The 16132-nt window shown below is 47.4% G+C and overlaps 1 pseudogene; it reads right to left on the reverse strand.

Moving 5' to 3' along the window:
* Nucleotides 1-16132, reverse strand: part of LOC135361503 (TBC1 domain family member 22A-like) — a 126643-nt pseudogene that overhangs the window by 94059 nt on the left and 16452 nt on the right.

Raw genomic sequence — 16132 nt, forward strand, 5'->3', positions numbered from 1 at the left:
CCCACCCGGGAAGACGGAAGCAGGTGCCCTGTCCACATTCAAGGGCAAGACTCTGCAGGGTCAGGTGCGGAGGGCTACCCACAACCCTTCCCATCCAACATCCCTCCCGCACATTCCTCCAACCTTCCTCCTCCCACCTCAGGGTTTTGCTGTGGCTGCTCTAACGGTCCTCCACACACAGCCTGAAACACACTTATTATCTTAAAGTCTGGAGGTCAGAGTCCAAGGCAGTTCTCACGGGACTAAAGTGTAGGTGTTGGCCACTGCACTCATTTCTGGACGCTCTGGGGAGAGTCCACGTCCTGCTCATGCAGGCTGTTGGCAGAATCCAGTTTCCTGCGGTTGTAGGACCGAGGTTCCCGCCGGCTGCAAGCAGAAGGCCACTCCAAATGCTGGAGGCCACCGCACCCCCCGGCTCATGGCCCCCGCCTCCACTTTCAGAGCCAGCGACAAGACAAGCGTTCATCTGCTGTTGATTCTGACCACTTTTAAGCGCTCACTCCATTCTACTGGACCCACCAGGCCACCCAGGAAAAGGTACCACCTCAGGGTCAGCAGATCTGCACCTTCCACTCTTTGGCCATGTGGTCTGGTTCCAGGTTCCAGGGATAAGGATGCAGACATCTTTGGGGTTCATCATTCTGCAACCACGCCCCATCCCTCCGGCCAGAACCCTGGTGATCGCCACCCTTCAGTGCTTCGTTGCGGCCCTTTTCTATGGCCTTCCAAGCCCTGCCCGCCTCCCACCCCTCTTCTCACAAGGCTCCCCTCCTGCCGTCCTCCTCCCCAGCCCCAGGGTCCCCGCAGCACCCTTCCCCTGCCAGGAGTGCTCTGACGCCCACCCCGCATCTCCGCATCTGTGCATCTCTGTGGGCTGGCTCCCTCTCCACCTACAGGTCTCAGGTCAGGCATGACCTCTTCTGGAAGGGCATGGCCTTCCATTGACGCAGGGTCCTGTGCTTCTGCCAACGCCCCCAGATGATGACCTTTGAAGAACATACCAATGTGCTTACCGTCTCCCTCACCCCAGCAGCCTATGAGAGCCACATCTCTTGGCTCAGCATTCAGCACGGGACCTGGCACACAGAATGCGTTCTGAACGAATGAACTGTGCCCCCAACAAGTCCTCCCCTCAGCTGATGAGTGATGGCGGCCTGTTACAATGACGGTGGAGCTGATGTCTCACCGGCTCGGAGACTCCTCGGGCTGTGACCGCTGGAAGCTGAAAGCTGTCGGAGCCACAACACCGTGAGCTGTCTTCTCCTCCAGCTCCACCCCAAGCACCCACAGCCTTGCCGATTCAATCTGGGCCCTTCCTGCCTCCATCCCGCTCACAAACGTCGCCCTCCACAGGCCCCACCGCCCGCACGGCCTCCTGTGCGCAGCGCTCGCGGCCCCGGCGGACCCACGCGGGAGGGCCGCCTGCGCTCGCACCGCGGTGGGCGGTGACTTCGTCCTGCCACTGACAGCTAAGTGTGGCAAGAGTGCCACCCACAACTGCAGAGGGCAGCCGCCCCTCGGAGCCAAGTGGGTCGCTGGCCCAAGAGAGAACCAGCCCCAGAGAGTCACAGACTGAACCCGTCCTGATCCCCACCACCCGCCCTCTGACTCTTGCAGCACCACCGTCCTCTCTCACCCGGACGTTCACCACAGCCTCCGAACTGGTCTCCCTGCGTCCGTCCTTCCCTCCCAGCCCCTAACCTGCCATCCACCCAGAGGCCAAAGGGATCCTGCCACACCTCTGCCAAGACCCTCCAAAGCGCTCCCCCGTCAGAATAAGAGACAGGAAGCCCACGTCTTTCCACTGTGACCACGAGGCCCGCCCCCACCAGCTTCCGGACCTCGTGCCCCAGGACTCTCCCCCTCCTCCCTTGGCTCCAGGCACCAGGCCCCCCGCTCTTCTCGAGCACACCGCTGTCGCTCCCAACCGGGGACTTTCCACTGGCCCTCTGCCCAGACCACTGTCCTCCCAGCCACCCAGGGGGCCTGTTCGCTCCCCTCCTGTGAGTCCTGCTCAAATGTTACCTCCTCTGTGAGACCTCTGGCCACCTTATCACCGGGAAACCCTCCCCACTCCACATGCCTCCCAATCCCAATTCTCTGCTTTAGGTTTCAATAACAGGATAACAGTTCCCACCTTCTCGGGGGTAACTCTCTTCTTAACTTAGTCATGGTCTCTATTCTCTGCCCCTCCAGCTCCGCTGTAAGCTCTGAGACAGCACTGGTTCTGAGCTGTTTTGTTCACTGGTGTATCTCTAGCCCCTGGAACTGTTATTGGCACCAAGAGTTGGTTAAACAAATATCTACTGAATGAATGAATTTTCAAACTCTCAAAGCTCCTCCAAGAGGCCCTCTCTCATGCTCATCAAAGAGAATCGGACCAGACCGAACAAATATGTGCCTGGAGATCTCAGCCACTTAGGTCTCATCCAGCTTCAGCAGGTTACACTGGCAGAAACTGATGGCCCCAGGGGTGACATGACCTGGTGAAAGTCACACAGAGATTAATAGAAAAAAAAAGGCTGAAACCCAGACCACAGAACCAAGTCAGAGGTGCTTCCACCACATCACACATCCTGCTTCATCCAGAAGTTTCTAAGAAAGCCCCAGCCAAATAGACAACCTAAGGACCAGCGTGAATAGAGGAGGGGGGGCTACTGGCAAGACCACCTCTCATGCAGTGTGAGACCCTGGCCAAATCACCTACTAGAGATACACCAGTGACACAGTTTTTTTGGTAAGACTCCATAATTTAAAAGATGATGGCAGGGCGCCTGGGTGGCTCAGTTGGTTAAGCGACTGCCTTCGGCTCGGGTCATGATCCTGGAGTCCCGGGATCGAGTCCCGCCTCGGGCTCCCTGCTCGGCGGGGAGTCTGCTTCTCCCTCTGACCCTCCCCCCTCTCATGTGCTCTCTCTCATTCTCTCTCTCAAATAAATAAATAAAATCTTTAAAAAAAAGAAAAAGAAATCTTGACATCTGGGGCGCCTGGGTGGCTCAGTCGGTTGGGCGACTGCCTTCGGCTCGGGTCACGATCCTGGAGTCCCGGGATCGAGTCCCGCATCGGGCTCCCTGCTCGGCGGGGGGTCTGCTTCTCCCTCTGACCCTCCCCCTTCTCATGCTCTCTCTCTCTTAAATAAATAAAATCGTGGGGCGCCTGGGTGGCTCAGTTGGTTAAGCGACTGCCTTCGGCTCGGGTCACGATCCTGGAGTCCCGGGATCGGGTCCCGCATCGGGCTCCCTGCTCGGCAGGGAGTCTGCTTCTCCCTCTGACCCTCCCCCCTCTCTCTCATGCTCTCTCTCTCAAATAAATAAATAAAATCTTTAAAAAAGAAAAAGAAATCTTGACATCCGTTTCTCTCTAATCTACGTTTGCCAGGCACTGTCCACGCACTGTCTTCACCTTCCCCGGGGCGCGGGCCGGGGATCAGCCGCACGCTGATCAGGACTTTGGAGCCAAACAGCTTCCAGGGTGCACCCGGGTCATTGCACGCACTTCATTTTTTGTTTAATTTCTTTTTCTTAATTCGCTTCCTGCTGTGGACTCAAGAAAGGAGTTGGTTTTGCGGCCAGAAGGTGGGGTACGTGGAAATTCACAGGGAGGCTCAAATCCACCGGAGCGAGTCCTCGAGCTCGAGGCCAAACGCAGCCGAGCGCGGGAGGGACAAGAAGGCCATTCAAGTGGGTCCCACCGCCGCGCCCCCCGGAGAGGCGATCGCCCGGCCAGCGGGCCAGGTCCGCACTCCCCCGAACCCTTCGCAGCGCGACCCGAGTCCGTCCCCTTCGGCTTCCCAGGGCGCCCGGGATGTCACCGAGGAGAGCCTGCGGCCTCGGGAAGACTCGCGCGCAGCTGTTCCTCCTCCCTTCAAGCCTCGGTCTGCGAGCAGCCCCCGTCACCGCCCAGACCCTGCGCTCGAGCCCCCCCGGCCCCCTAACGTCCCTCTCGTCCCCAGCAGCCCTCTCCCAGCCCAGCTCACCCCTTCCCAGACCCCCGACTCCACCCGCAGCCCCGCGGGCCCACGCGCCCACCCGACCTCTGAGCCCTGACCCCGACCCGGCTAGTGCCCTCGCTCTCTCGAGAGCTCGCTCAAGTGAATAAAATCTTTAAAAAGAGCGAGTCTGCGTTGGTTACGTGGTAAAATAACAGTTGCTGAAGTTATTTTTCGGTGTTTCGGTGTTTGCTTTTTTTAACTTGACGTAGCCAACGAAGATGTGGGGTGACGTGCGTGACTGGCACTGGATTTCTCTTGGTCGCGGACCCGGACCAAGAAGCCAGGTCCTGGCCTTTCACGACTGCAGGACAGTCCGTGGACACACCTCCGCCAGTTCTCTCGTGAGACAAGAATTGGGCTGCATGTGTAAGTTTGCCCGTGCCCCTCGCTTACTGATGGGTAGCACTGATGGAGTTCTTGCCCCACGCAAGATCTGCGCCGGGTTCTTTACATCAGTATGTCAGCCGTATGCCCACCACCCCCAAAGGCTGCCCCTCCCGGGAGAGCAGAATGGCTCGCTCACCTCACGGACACCGAATTTTATGCCCTTTCCACAGGTCCTTGTACCCACCCTACAACATTTACCTGACTGTTTTTATGATCTCTGTGTCCACAGGTAGCTTGTGAGATCCTGCTCAGTGGGGCCTAGGTCTTCTGCCTCTGTGTGTGTTGGATGAATGACAACCATGGGAACTCTCCAGGGACCCCCTTTTGTCACCATAGAAACTCCAGGAATCTTCTCTTTGGTGTGATCTTAATGGATCCTTGGTGATCCCCAGCTGACAAACCCTCACTAGATCCTCAGGGCTCCTTTGTTGCATAGCCTGATGAGCTCTTCTGGGATCCTGTCTTTACATGACCTCAGGGAATCTCCAGAGATCTTCCAATAAAGTTTCAGTGGATCCGCAGGGACTCCCTCCTGACACAGCCTCAGGCAGTCTCCCGGGATTCTCTCCTAGTGGAGCTCAGGAAGGCCCCAGGGACCTTTTCCCAATATACAGCCCCGAGGCCTCAGAAATCCTCCCAGAGACTGGCTCCTAACAGCCTCCGGGGTCCCCTGTGGACATCACTGGGGACCTCAGGGGTTCTGTGCAGCTCTTCTGGCTCATTGCAAGAATCAGCGAGGTGACGGAGCAAGATGGCAGAGGACTAGGAGACCTGGATTTCGTCTCCTCTCAGGAATTCAGCTGAATAGGGATCAAACCATTCTGAACACCTACAAACTCAACAGGAGATCAAAGAAAAGAAGAGCAACAACTCTCTGAACAGAAAAGTGACCACTTTCTGGAAGGTAGGACGTGCGGAGAAGTGAATCCGCGGTGATATTCGGGAGGATAGACGGCGGGGGAGGGGACTCCGTCGGCCGCTTCTGGCAAGTGATAGAACCACGGAGCACAAAATCGGAACTTTTAAAAGTCTGCTCCACTGAGGGACGTCACTCTGGTGGCTAAGCGGGGGGTGGAACCCTCCGGGACAGTGTGGTCTAACGACCCTCGGGGTCACAGAAAGACCGGGGGTGCCTGAGTGTGGCAGAGCTCCCAGGTAACGGAGCAGGGAAGCCGGCTGCAGAGGCGAAGCCCAGGCGCGGGCTCTCAGCTCGGGGTTGCCATTGACCGTGATCCGCGGCACAGTCGGGCCCCTGCTCCTCCAGCAGGGACCCAACAAGCGGCAGATCCAGGGAGACTCACCTTCCTCCCCCGGGAGGAGCCGCGCGGAGCGCACCGCAGGGATCTGCTGGGTTTGGAGACTCCACCCAGGGTCGGGTGCCAGAGATAGAGACGCACGGTCACAGGCCGGTTGAGCACGGAGTGCAGCTGCAGACCGGGGAGACGGGAGTGACTGATGGCTTTTCTCTGGGGGCTCACTGAGGAGCGGGGCCCGAGTTCTCGGCTCCTCCGGGGCGGAGATTGGGAGGCCGCCATCTTCACTCTCCGCCTCCAAAGCTGGACGGAAAGCTCGCAGGGAACAAAAGCCCCGGAGAGCAAACCCGAGCAGATGACTTAGCCAGGAGGGGGCAAGGGCGGGGCAATTCCGCCTCCGGCAGAGACATTTGGAAACCACGGCAACACGCCCCTCCCCAAAAGATCAGCAAGAACAGCCAGCCAAGAGCAAGTTTACTGATCAATGAGAACGGCAGAACTCCAGCGCTAGGGGACTACTGCACATAGAATTCATGGCTTTTTAACCATGATTCTTTAGTCTTTCAGAGTTAATTTTTTTAACTGTCTTTTTTTCTTTTTTTCTTTTTGAATTTTTCTTTTTCCCTTTTTCAACCAACATCTTATCAATCCCTTTTTTTAAAGAAACATTTTTATTTTTCATTTTTAGAGTCATATTCTATTCCTTCATAGTAGTTACCCATATTTTTGGCTTATATATATAAGTTGTTCTCTCTTTAAAATTTTGAGATAGTTTCTTCTAACAGATTAAAATATACCCTAAATCTCTAGTATATGGTGTTTTCTATTCCCCTGCCTGATCACATCCTCTCTCTTTTTTTTTTCTTTTTCTTTTTTTCTTTTTTCAAATCCTCTTCTTTCTTTTTTCAAACAACTTCTTATCAATTCCTTTTATAAAATTTTTTATAATTTCCATTTTTACAGTCATTTTCCATCCCTTCATCATATCAACCCTTATTTTTGTACATATGTAAGTTTTTCTTTCTTTAAAATTTTGGGAGACACTTTCTTCTAAAAGACCAAAATACACCCCAAATCTAGTGTGTGGCACTGGTCTATATACCATATAGATGATATTTGATCACATACTGGTTTTTCTTTTGTTGTTGTTGTTTTGTTTGGTTTGTTTTTGTTTTTATCTTTTTCTTTTTCTTTTTTTCTTTTTCTTTTTTCTCTCTTTCCCCTTCTTATCCCACTGCTTCAGGTCTTTTCTGATTTGTTTAGAGTATATTTTCTGGGGACGTGGTTACTCTGCTAGCATTTTGTTCTCTCATTAATCTATTCTCCTCTGCACAAAATGACAAGACGGAAAAAATCACCTCAACAAAAAGAACAAGAGGCAGTACCAACTGCCAGGGACCTACTCAATACGGACATTAGTATGATGTCAGATCTAGAGTTCAGAATCATCACTTTAAAGATACTAGCTGGGCTTGAAAAAAATATGGAAGTTATTAGAGAAACTCTTTCTGGAGAAGTAAAAGAGCTAAAATCCAACCAAGTAGAAATCAAAAAGGCTATTAATGAGGTGCAATCAAAAATGGGGGCGCTAACTGCTAGAATAAATGAGGCAGAAGAGAGAATCAGTAATATAGAAGATGAAATGATGGAAAATAAAGAAGCTAAGAAAAAGAGAGATAAACAACTACTGGATCATGAGGGCAGAATTCGAGAGATAAGCGATACCATAAGACGAAACAACATTAGAATAATTGGGATCCCAGAAGAAGAAGAAAGAGAGAGAGGGCCAGAAGGTATAATGGAGCAAATTATAACAGAGAACTTCCCTAATTTGGGGAAAGAAACAGGCATGAAAATCCAGGAAGCACAGAGAACCCCTCTCAAAATCAATAAAAATAGGTCAACTCCCCGACATCTAATAGTAAAACTTACGAGTCTCATAGACAAAGAGAAAATCCTGAAAGCAGCTCGGGAGAAGAGATATGTAACCTACAAGGGTAGAAACATTAGATTGGCAACAGACCTATCCACAGAGACCTGGCAGGCCAGAAAGGACTGGCAGGATATATTCAGAGCACTAAATGAGAAAAATAGGCAGCCAAGAATACTCTATCCAGCTAGGCTGTCATTGAAAATTGAAGGAGAGATAAAAAGCTTCCAGGACAAACAAAAACTAAAGGAATTTGCAAACACAAAACCAGCCCTACAGGAAATCTTGAAAGGGGACCTCTAAGCAAAGAGAGACCCTAAAAGCAACATAGACCAGAAAGGAACACAGACAATATATGGTAACAGTCACCTTACAGGCAATACAATGGCACTAAATTCCTATCTTTCAATAGTTACCCTGAATGTAAATGGGCTAAACGCCCCAATCAAAAGACACAGGCTAACAGACTGGATTAAAAAACAAGACCCATCGATATGCTGTCTGCAAGAGACTCATTTTAGAACCAAAGACACCCCCAGATTGAAAGTGAGGGGGTGGAAAACCATTTACCATACTAATGGACAACAAAAGAAAGCTGGGATGGCAATCCTTATATCAGACAAATTAGATTTTAAATCAAAGACTGTAATAAGAGATGAGGAAGGACACTATATCATACTTAAAGGGTCTATCCAACAAGAAGATCTAACAATTGTAAATATCTATGCCCCTAACATGGGAGCAGCCAATTACATAAGGCAATTAATAACAAAAGCAAAGAAACACATCGACAACAATACAATAATAGTGGGGGACTTTAACACCCCCCTCACTGAAATGGACAGATCGTGTAAGCAAAAGATCAACAAGGAAATAAAGACTTTAAATGACACACTGGACCAAGTGGACTTCACAGACATATTCAGAATATTCCACCCCAAAGCAACGGAATACACATTCTTCTCTAGTGCCCATGGAACATTCTCCAGAATAGATCACATCCTAGGTCATAAATCAGGTCTCAACCGGTACCAAAAGATTGGGATCATTCCCTGCCTATTTTCAGACCACAATGCTTTGAAACTAGAACACAATCACAAGAGGAAAGTCGGAAAGAACTCAAATACATGGAGGCTAAGGAGCATCCTACTGAAGAATGAATGGGTCAACCAGGAAATTAAAGAAGAATTAAAAAAATACATGGAAACCAATGAAAATGAAAACACAACTGTTCAAAATCTTTGGGATGCAGCAAAGGCAGTCCTAAGAGGAAAGTATATAGCAATACAAGCCTTTCTCAAGAAACAAGAAAGGTCTCAAGTACACAACCTAACCCTACACCTAAAGGAGCTGGAGAAAGAAGAGCAAATAAAGCCTAAACCCAGCAGGAGAAGAGAAATCATAAAGATCAGAGCAGAAATCAATGAAATAGAAACCAAAAGAGCAGTAGAACAGATCAACGAAACTAGGAGCTGGTTCTTTGAAAGAATTAACAAGATTGATAAACCCCTGGCCAGACTTATCAAAAAGAGAAAAGAAATGACCCAAATCAACAAAATCATGAATGAAAGAGGAGAGACCACAACCAACACCAAAGAAATACAAACAATTATAAGAACATATTATGAGCAACTCTATGGCAGCAAATTAGATAACCTGGAAGAGATGGATGCATTCCTAGAGATGTATCAACTACCAAAACTGACCAGGATGAAATAGAAAACCTGAACAGACCTATAACCACTAAGGAAATTGAATCAGTCATCAAAAATCTCCCAAAAAACAAAAGCCCAGGGCCAGATGGCTTCCCAGGGGAATTTTACCAAACATTTCAAGAAGAATTAATACCTATTCTTCTGAAACTGTTCCAAAAAATCGAAACGGAAGGAAAACTTCCAAACTCATTTTATGAGGCCAGCATTACCTTGATCCCAAAACCAGACAAAGACCCCATCAAAAAGGAGAATTACAGACCAATATCCCTGATGAACATGGATGCAAAAATTCTCACCAAAATACTAGCCAATAGGATCCAACAGTATATTAAAAGGATTATGACCAAGTGGGACTTATCCCTGGGCTGCAAGGTTGGTTCAACATCCGCAAATCAATCAATGTGATACAATACATTAACAAAAGAAAGAACAAGAATCATATGATCCTCTCAATAGATGCAGAAAAAGCTTTTGACAAAGTACAGCATCCTTTCTTGATCAAAACTCTTCAGAGTATAGGGATAGAGGGTACATACCTCAATATTATAAAAGCCATCTATGAAAAACCTACAGCAAATATTATTCTCAATGGGGAAAAACTGAGAGCTTTCCCCCTAAGGTCAGGAACGCGGCAGGGATGTCCACTATCACCACTGCTATTCAACATAGTATTGGAAGTCCTAGCCACAGCAATCAGACAACAAAAAGAAATCAAAGGCATCCAAATTGGCAAAGAAGAAGTCAAACTCTCACTCTTTGCAGATGATATGATACTTTATGTGGAAAACCCCAAAGACTCCACCCCAAAACTGCTAGAACTCATACAGGAATTCAGTAAAGTGGCAGGATATAAAATCAATGCACAAAAGTCAGTGGCTTTCCTATACACCAACAACAAGACAGAAGAAAGAGAAATTAAGGAATCCATCCCATTTACAATTGCACCCAAAACCATAAGATACCTAGGAATAAATCTAACCAAAGACACAAAGGATCTATACTCAGAAAACTATAAAATAATCATGAAAGAAATTGAGGAAGACACAAAGAAATGGAAAAACGTTCCATGCTCATGGATTGGAAGAACAAATATTGTGAAGATGTCAATGCTACCTAGAGCAATCTACACATTCAATGCCATCCCCATCAAAATACCATCCACTTTTTTCAAAGAAATGGAACAAATAATCCTAAAATTTGTATGGAACCAGAAAAAACCCCGCATAGCCAGAGGAATATTGAAAAAGAAAAGCAAAGCCGGCGGCATCACAATTCCGGACTTCCAGCTGTATTACAAAGCTGTCATCATCAAGACGGCATGGTACTGGCACAAAAACAGACACATAGTTCAATGGAACAGAATAGAGAGCCCAGAAATGGACCCTCAACTCTATGGTCAACTAATCTTCGACAAAGCAGGAAAGACTATCCAGTGGAACAAAGACAGTCTCTTCAACAAATGGTGTTGGGAAAATTGGATAGCCACATGCAGAAGAATGAAACTGGACCATTTCCTTACACCACACACAAAAATAGACTCCAAATTGTTGAAAGACCTCAATGTAAGACAGGAGTCCATCAAAATCCTAAAGGAGAACACAGGCAGCAACCTCTTTGACCTCAGCCGAAGCAACTTCTTCCTAGAAACATCGCCAAAGGCAAGGGAAGCAAGGGCAAAAATGAACTATTGGGACTTCATCAAGATAAAAAGCTTTTGCAAAGCAAAGGAAACAGTCAACAAAACCAAAAGACAACCGACAGAATGGGAGAAGATATTTGCAAATGACATATCAGATAAAGGGCTAGTATCCAAAATCTATAAAGAACTCAGCAAACTCAACACCCAAAGAACAAAGAATCCAATCAAGAAATGGGCGGAAGACATGAACAGACATTTTTCCAAAGAAGACATCCAAATGGCCAACAGACACATGAAAAAGTGCTCAATATCGCTCGGCATCAGGGAAATCCAAATCAAAACCTCAATGAGATACCACCTCACACCAGTCAGAATGGCTAAAATTAACAAGTCAGGAAACGACAGATGTTGCCGGGGATGCGGAGAAAGGGGAACCCTCCTACACTGTTGGTGGGAATGCAAGCTGGTGCAGCCACTCTGGAAAACTGTATGGAGATTCCTCAAAAAGTTGAAAATAGAGGTACCATATGATCCAGCAATTGCACTACTGGGTATTTACCCCAAAGATACAAAAGTAGGGATCCGAAGGGGTACGTGCACCCCGATGTTTATAGCAGCAATGTCCACAATAGCCAAACTGTGGAAAGAGCCAAGATGTCCATCGACAGATGAATGGATAAAGAAGATGTGGTATATATATACAATGGAATATTATGCAGCCATCAAAAGGAATGAGATCTTGCCATTTGCAATGACGTGGATGGAACTGGAGGGTATTATGTTGAGTGAAATAAGTCAAAAAGAGAAAGACATGTATCATATGATTTCACTGATATGAGGAATTCTTAATCGCAGGAATCAAACTGAGGGTTGTTGGAGTGGGGGATGGGGTGGGAGGGATGGGGTGACTGGGTGATAGACACTGGGGAGGGTATGTGCTCTGGTAAGCACTGTGAATTGTGCAAGACTGTTGAATCTCAGATCTGTACCTCTGAAACAAATAATGCAATATATGTTAAGAAAAAAAAAAAAAGAAGAAGAAGAAGGTAGCAGGAGGGGAAGAATGAAGCGGGGGAAATCGGAGGGGTAGACAAACCATGAGAGACGATGGACTCTGAAAAACAAACAGGGTTCTAGAGGGGAGGTGGGTGGGAGGATGGGTTAGCCTGGTGGTGGGTATTGAGGAGGGCACATTCTGCATGGAGCACTGGGTGTTGTGCACAAACAATGAATCATGGAACACTTCATCTAAAACTAATGATGTAATGTATGGGGATTAACATAAGAATAAAAAAATAATAATAATCAGCGAGGTGACAGCAGGACCGAAGATGATGGAAGTAGAGTTCACAGAGAAAAAATGGACAGTAGTTAGTGACTGGCTGGATGCAATTATAGCATCTTAGATCGGTTGTCCCTATAGCTTGAGGATGCTTTCCTGCCTCAGGTCTCCTGGGGGAAGGAGCAAGACTGACACCAAGATTGATGAAGGCTTCAGGACCCACTGAGCAAAGAGTTAGTGGTGCCAATCAGAAACAGGAGAGCAAGGGGTCAGCCTGTTTGCAGCCTACGTTTATGATTGGTTTAGGATGACTTGGGTCAAGGTCACGGATGTAAGACCTCAGCCAAGCAGGAGGTTAGAGGACAGATTAGTGTCCAGACAAGGAGATGGGAGGATCTGCCAGGGCAAAGTCACAGGAATAGGTCAGCAAACATAATCAAAACACAAAGCCAAGAAGAAACAATCCCCAGAAATGGATTTTGGCTGGGGAGCTTGGTAAGGATAGGATGTAAAAGGAGCGTTTGGTAGAAGGCCAGGTGTACAAACTGAGTATAACATATGTACAGTCTAGGAATGGGATCTCTGCAGGCATCAAACAGGACAGATGCATGAACCAGAACGAATGAGTGGAGCACTTTGTATTTATTTGTGCAACAAATAATTTTTAAAAGATTTGTTTATTTATTTGAGAGAGGGGATGGGGGATGGTGGCAGATGAGGAGGGAGAGGAAGAAGCCAACTCCCCGCTGAGCGCGCAGAGCCCACACAGGGCTCAAACCTATGACCCCGAGATAATGACCTGAACCAAAATCAAGAGTCAGAAGTTCAACAGACTAAACCACCCAGGCACCCCTGTGCAACAAATAATTTTTTAAAATTTATTTGAGAGAGAGAGAGAGCACGAGAGGGGGAGGGGGGAAAGGGAGAGGGAGAAGCAAACTCCCCGCTGAGCTGGTAGCCTGACGCAGGGCCCGATGCCAGTACCCCAGGATCATGACCTGAGCCAAAGGAAATGCTTAATGAGCTGCCCAGGTGCCCCAACAAACAAGAAGGTCACTTTCACTAAGATTTAAGCTAATGGAAATTAAATCCAAGGACATGCCATTTCACACATGACAGATGGGCTAAAACTTAAAAATCTGTCAATGCCAAAATCGACAAGGATGTGGATTTGTGAGCGGTGCAGAATGAACTGATTCACTGCTGGTGGGAGTATAAATTGATTTAGTGATTCTCAACAGCCATCTAGCAATTTCTAGTAGTTAAGGATGCATATACTCTACAACCCAGCAATTCCACCCTTGGTGTGTACCCTAGAGCAGCTTGCCCAAGTGTGCAAAGACAAGAACATTCACTGCAACATGCTGCTTTTGCTGGCAGCGGGGAAGGTCATCAAGTCATCTCTAGGAGAATTGGTAAATGATACATAGCTATCCAATAGGATGCTATACGGTAACAAAATGAATAAATTAGTTACATATATCAACACAAATGATTTTCACAAGGTTAAATGAAAAAAAAGTTGAATATGGATGCATGCACTATTTAATTCCATTCTTTTTTTTTTTTTAAGATTTTATTTATTCATTTGACAGAGAGAGAGAGAGACACAACGAGAGAGGAAACACCAGCAGGGGGAGTGGGAGAGGGAGAAGCAGGCTTCCCGCGGAGCAGGGAGCCCGATGCGGGGCTCGATCGCAGGACCCTGGGATCATGACCTGAGCCGAAGGCAGATGCTTAACGACTGAGCCACCCAGGCGCCCCTAATTCCATTCTTTTAGAGTAAAAAAGAATGCTAAACACTAAATTCAGGAGAGTGGTTGCCTCTGGGTATTGGTGGGGACTTTGATCAGTAAGTAAGGAAGTCAAGGGGCTTCAGTTTTTTGATTATGCTTTATTTCTGATGGCCGAGGGAATGTATGCTGCTGTTGTTCTATTATTTATGACTTCTCCCATGTATAAAATGTTTGATTACGGAGCTTTTACTGCTGTGTCTGTGAGCACACTCTTGGAAAAGGATGAGACAATGAATGAGCAGCGTTCACTGAGAGGCGTGGAGGGGTCGGGACAATTGATAAGACCTGTGACTGTAGTTTAAGGCGAGCGGGCAAGATGGGACAAAATGCAAGGAGTGGCTCCAGGGAGAGGAAGCATCACAGCTGCAGCAGGGAGACAAAGATTGGAGCGCTGGGTAACAGGGGAGTCTTGGGCATGGCTGATCCTTGCGTGCAGGCAGCTTCTTGGGGAGGAGAGGTTGAACGGTGAGGGGCCACCTGGAGAGAGATCCTGAATTGAGACCAGAGGGTGGAGCCTTTGCACTGTGCACAAACCAGTCATTGCACGGCTGCCCCCTGGGAGGGGGGCCCTGAAGCTGCAGGCAGCTCCTCAGAGGGATTTCTCTGAGCCATCAGCAGCTAGCACTCCCGGCCACGGAGGAAATGAGAGCCTTTGTCCCAAGGAGCGCATCTGGGCAGCACACTGTAGCGCTGACTGCAGTCCACCTTGGCACCACTCGGATCCAGGAGCGTCACAGGGGTCACCACTGGAAGAACATCTCTAGGATTATGCCTGCTTCCTTTTGTGGAAATTTACAAGAGGAAGGTTGACCCAATCTTGGAGCCCCTCCTCCTGGGTGGGGGAAGGCATGTCACTGTGGTGTTGGCTTGCATTTCCTACGATCTCATGCGGAAAATCGCCCCATGTGCTCACTGGGTCGTCTGACTATCTTCTTTGGAGAAATGTCTATTATTTTCAGTGGGGTTGTTTAGGTTCTTAAGTTGGAGGAGTTTTGTACACATTCTAGATGCAAGACTCGTATGAGATTTGCAAATATTTCCTACCATTCTTTGGGTTTCTTTACATTCTCCTGAGATTACCCTTTCGTTCACAAAAGTTTTTAGCAACGTTGAAGTCCAGTGTCTCTGTTTTCTCTGTTGTTGCTTGGGCTTCGGGTGCCATACAAGAGACACCATATTGCCAAATCCAAGGGAAGGAAGATCTGCCCCTAGGTGCTCTTAGTTTCCTTCTGAGTGTTAAGAATTTTCGCTCTTCAAGTTCATTCTTGGATCCATGTGGAGTTCATTTTTTATAGGGTGGAAGGGAATGCTCTGACTTCACTCCTTCGTATGTGGATATCCGGTTTCTCAACACCGTTTGTTGGAGACACTGTTTTTGCCTCATTGAATGATCTTGGTCTCCGTGTTCGAAAACAACTGACTGTACATGTATGTATTCCTTGATTCTCAGCAGTATCCCATTGATCCATATGTGTTGGTCTTCTCTGCTCATACCTTTCAGGAAATATTATAATCTCGTACAGAGTTTTTCAAATTCTTAGGATTATTTGCATAGAAGATCATGTCCTATATAAATAACCTTTTTCTTCTTCCTTTCCATTTGTGAGCTTTTAGTAACTAATCTTGTATAATTTCTCTGAACAAACTTCCATGACAATATTGAAATGAAGTGGTGGACATGGGCATCCTTGACTTTTTGGGGATTTTAAGGAGAAAACTCTCAGTCTTTCACCACAGAGAATGATATACATATGAGTTATTTTTCATAAATATCGTTTATCATAATTTTTAAAGAATTATTTATTTATTTATTTATTTATTTATTTATTTGAGAGCATGCAAACCCAAGAGTGGGGAGGGGCAGAGGGAGAGAATCTCCAAGCAGACTCCCGACTGAGTGCAGAGCCCTCCCTGGAGCTCAATCTGAAGACTCTTGAGATCATGACCTGAGCCCAAACCAAGAGTCGGACACTCAACCCACTGAGCCACCCAGGCACCTCTCCTTTATCACAATTTAACCTTCTATTTCTATTTTATTGAGAACACTTGTTATGAAAAGGTTTGGATTTTGTCAAAGCTTATCCTACAACAATTGACATGATTGTGTTTCTTCTGGATGTGGTCTAGGACACTGATTAG

The sequence above is a fragment of the Mirounga angustirostris genome, unplaced genomic scaffold, assembly GCF_029215605.1.
Source record: "Mirounga angustirostris isolate CCGP_5_RB_7025 unplaced genomic scaffold, mMirAng1.0.hap1 SCAF_9, whole genome shotgun sequence".
Lineage (NCBI taxonomy): Eukaryota > Metazoa > Chordata > Mammalia > Carnivora > Phocidae > Mirounga > Mirounga angustirostris.